Source organism: Galeopterus variegatus, unplaced genomic scaffold, assembly GCF_000696425.1.
Source record: "Galeopterus variegatus unplaced genomic scaffold, G_variegatus-3.0.2 Scaffold12462, whole genome shotgun sequence".
Classification (NCBI taxonomy): Eukaryota; Metazoa; Chordata; class Mammalia; order Dermoptera; family Cynocephalidae; genus Galeopterus; species Galeopterus variegatus.
The window spans coordinates 92,624-97,200 of NW_007738573.1; the positions used below are offsets into that span (position 1 = coordinate 92,624).

A 4,577-nucleotide genomic window follows, 5' to 3' on the forward strand; every position below is an offset into this window, starting at 1 on the left:
GGCTTTAAAGCATTGCTGCTTCTAAATTGTGAGTTAATAGTTTGTTCATTTGTTTTTTTGTGATAGGGAAGAGAGGGTCTTTTTAAAAAGAATTGCTGAATTATGTTTGTGGTCCTTCCCCTCTTTAACATATAGTAATTGCCTTCAGCCTGTTTAAGGTGAATGAGTAGACATCCAAGTGTGTTCGACAGTTTGAAATACAAGTATGATGCAACTGGACTCTACATACATATTTTCACCAAAACATTTTACAGGGATTTCAGTACTAAGTATGCAGTGGATGGGACAAAATCACAACAGGCAACTTTATTTTTAGAATTTGATCCAAAAATCAAGAAAAAATAAATAAAAGGAGACAAGTCTCTTATGTTGGTACACAAAATAAATAAAAAAATACATCAACATTTACCATAAGATCATTTAAATGTGTTTGCCAATGATCTCATAAGGGAAACATGTGATTTACGACACGGGAAACTTTTTTTTTTTTTTTAACAGCCATAGACTTAAATGCACTGCACTGTAGGTCACCTAGACGAGGTTAGCAAGAAGGAGCAAAGTGGTAGGTCCAAAGGCAACCCACAAACACCCTTTTCAGATGGAGACTTTGGTAATTGTCTGTGGTAAAAAACAAACAAACAAAAAAACAAACAAAACAACCACACCAAATTCTATTCTTCATCATGTCGGATGGTCATTTTGTCCATTTTTCTCCTGTGATGAGTCAATTTTAAATACTTCAGTTATTTTGAAGACACTCCAAATCCACAGAACAGCAGACTTTCCCATTCTGTATATTAAAGACACAAGTGTTAGCTAATGGAGACATAGAATATAAATTAATTAGCAGTCTGCAATTTTTATATTCAAAATGACCTTCTGCCTTTGAGAAAAACTCTAAAAATGCTATAACGATGACTAGAAAACCTGACAGAAGAAAAACTAGAGAAGGAGTGGAAGGGAAGGAAGGATTAATGGAACCTCCAGGGTCCCTCTTGCTGGGGCTGTCTAGCCATGCAATTTCACATCCCACCTTCACTCAATCCATTTCTGGGACACCTCTGTGGTATTTTCTTGTTTTTATACAACTTACTTGCTGGACATATTCCAGTTGAGATTCTTTCCAAATATAAATCCCTGAAAGGGATTAAAATGGCAATTTGCCACTTAAAAGCTAATCAAAAGTACCACAAGAATCTGAAGGCAAAGCCAAGATGGGTTCCAGAAAGATTTGCATATTAGGGATGAATATAAAGTCTTTCATGGTAACTATTAAGAGAAGAGTGCATATTCAGATATATAAATTCTTAGAAATTTATTAAAAATCAAGTTTATGTATTAATGTAAATATACCTTTATAAGTCCCCTTAATGGATCTCAAAGCTGACATCAAAGACATAATATTAAATGACACAGGTCTCTACATCTCCTGTTCTAAATTTAGTTTTCTGGGCTGAAGGTACAAATGGGACCATGGTTCTTTTGCTCTATGAAGTCTGATATTTTCCTTTTTCTATTGGGGTTGCATCTTAAGATGGTACTTTTTAAGAAAGAGAAAAAATCCACACTTATTTCAACATAAAGAGGCAAGTTGGAAACCTTCCACTGATGCCTGAAGCTGAGCCAGGGTTTGAAGGGAGATAGTAGACTAGTATTTTTAATGTTTAATCATGGGAATTTTAAACAGTTGTCTTGGCAAAGAATTCGACACTGACTAACCATTGCTCCAAATCGGCTATAGTCACAGCTCTTCATGAACTTTGAAGAGAGGGANTGGGTTCCAGAAAGATTTGCATATTAGGGATGAATATAAAGTCTTTCATGGTAACTATTAAGAGAAGAGTGCATATTCAGATATATAAATTCTTAGAAATTTATTAAAAATCAAGTTTATGTATTAATGTAAATATACCTTTATAAGTCCCCTTAATGGATCTCAAAGCTGACATCAAAGACATAATATTAAATGACACAGGTCTCTACATCTCCTGTTCTAAATTTAGTTTTCTGGGCTGAAGGTACAAATGGGACCATGGTTCTTTTGCTCTATGAAGTCTGATATTTTCCTTTTTCTATTGGGGTTGCATCTTAAGATGGTACTTTTTAAGAAAGAGAAAAAATCCACACTTATTTCAACATAAAGAGGCAAGTTGGAAACCTTCCACTGATGCCTGAAGCTGAGCCAGGGTTTGAAGGGAGATAGTAGACTAGTATTTTTAATGATTAATCATGGGAATTTTAAACAGATGTCTTGGCAAAGAATTCGACACTGACTAACCATTGCTCCAAATCGGCTATAGTCACAGCTCTTCATGAACTTTGAAGAGAGGGAGGGGGTCATGTTTTAATCTTAAAGACATATGAAGATATCTCATGGGAACTTCTCCAGAAAGACAGGGAAATAATCATAGCTAATCAACTGCTGTAGCAAGACCTGTAGGTCCCCACATTAAGCACTCTGATAATTAAAGCAAGCAACTTCACAGAGCACTTTTTTTTTCTAACATTTACAGTTTCATAAAAGAACTTACAAAGAAGTAAATTCCTTCCTTCTTTCCTTCCTTCCTTTAATATGCAGGTCAAAATCAATTATAATTGGGCCTACAGTCAATTGTTAGAATTTAGTTTAAAGGCAAGAAATTATTTTATTCCATGTTTAGTTGGAATTCGCCTTTATGCAAGGTGTAGCTATGATCCATTCAGACATATTAACCTCCTGTGAGAAGTAAATGCCTGCTTGTGTTTCCACAATGCCCCATGGAACCCATGCATTCAGAAACATCCAGAGTGGACCTCCTGCAAGTGCTGTCTGGCAATTGTTCAAGGTCTGAAAATTTTTAGAACATCCATTTACCTTGCATTTACAGGTTGTGCAGGGAGCTCCAGCCATTGTCCATACTGAACCACTAAGCCTCGAAATGCCATAGCTGTCCAGGCAAGTTTTTCTGATGTCATAGGCGATGTTATCAGCCAGGCAGGGGTCACTGACACAGTGTGGACAACATTCACCTTCTGAGATGGCTGTGTACTCACAGCTCAAATTGGGGCAAGTTAGTGGCCAGCAATCTACCTCTCCTTCCTGTGAAGAGAAAGCCAAAAATGCCTCATCATTGTTGCTATGCACGATTTTATTCCTAAGGTCCCAGAGGAGAAAAGAGAGCACAGAAAGAAACCCTCATCCTCCTCCTCACTGAATATTCTTAGCACAATTACGGGTACAATGACATCCTTCAAGATGCTATTGCTGACCACCTATACTGTAGTCCACAAAAAGGGTTAGGTCAGCTTCTTTGCTTGCCAAGCACAGCCTATAATTATTTTTATCTTGATACTTAACTGTATCATAATTATCAGTACAATTCCACATTAAGTTTTGACTTTAATGCTGTGGAATTATTGTTATTATTATTTCTCTTCCTGATGCATAGCACAGTTTGGTTCAATAAAAGCTAATAAAATGAATAAATAAATGAGAAGGTACTGGCTGGTATATAAAGAAGAATTCATTTAAGGTCAAAAGGGGAACCAGAAGCACTATAATATTTCCATCAAATTTAAAGTTGAGATTGGGCAATATCAGGAGAAAAATTCCAGAATGGTTTTGAATGTGACATGTGATTAGTGAACTTTCTATGTTATAGTTCAAATTGAGCTGCTATGCATCTCAGCATCTGGCAATTCTAGCTCCACTGAGCTGCCCATGGTAGAACTGTTTCCCTGTGCAGCCTCTTCTGCTACCATGATACTCATACTGTGTGGTAACTCTGGTTCAGGTGTTCAGTCAGCTCCACAAAACTACGGGCTTTGTGCATTTTATCATGCAGAGTCCGGCACATGTAAACTATTGATGAATATTTATTAAATATGACCCACCTTATTCTCAAATAATTATTAAGTTATGTGTTCAACAGCTTCAGTTTTACCTTAGGGGCTAGGGATGGAAGAGGATATCCTTTTGAAATTCTATCTATAAAAATTTCATATATAAAATTAAAACCAATTTCTCTGACTTCCTCATGATTGCCTTTTCGCAGACTGATATGGAAACTGTTGGGTTAAATTTGTTCATCTTCAGATGGAGTCTGAAAAAAAATCTATAATTTGAATTTATCTGAGTTATACTTCTTAGTATTGGGAGTGGTTAAGAAGGATGTATTTTGTTAAGATTATCTACACATTCTCCTGGAGATTTTAGAAAATCTGATGGAAATTTACAGCACAATTTCTCTGGATGTTTGTTTTCATATAGTACCCACAGACTGCATCATTCATTTCAGCAAGTATTACACTATGGAGACCCATCTAGTAGTTTCCATTGCAAATTGACTCAGGTAAAATATTCCAAAGTTATCACCTCCTTACAGATGAAACATCACATTCACTATAACAATGTATCCTAGAAGTCTTCCCATCCTTAGAAAATTTTGTTTGTTGTATAATTTGAAACAGAAAGAACCAGATCCAGAAATTAAGCCTTTTCTACAGACTTTCTCATATTGATTATATTATTAGTATTCCTATGTGAATATCTAAAACATCCTTCATTCTTCTATATGAACATTTAGCATCTGAAACAT

The 4,577-nt window shown here is 35.8% G+C and overlaps 1 pseudogene across 1 annotated transcript in view; it reads right to left on the bottom strand.

Annotated features, from left to right (window-relative positions):
• Positions 1–281: 281 nt before the first annotated feature.
• The window catches only part of LOC103581157, a 7,044-nt pseudogene continuing 2,748 nt past the window's right edge, over positions 282–4,577 (bottom strand). Inside the window, exons 3-4 of the transcript XR_549633.1 lie at positions 2,855–3,079; positions 282–790 (exon numbers count right to left, since the gene is read on the bottom strand). The product of XR_549633.1 is annotated as a protein kinase C-binding protein NELL1-like (transcript). The remainder of the gene's footprint in view (positions 791–2,854; positions 3,080–4,577) is intronic.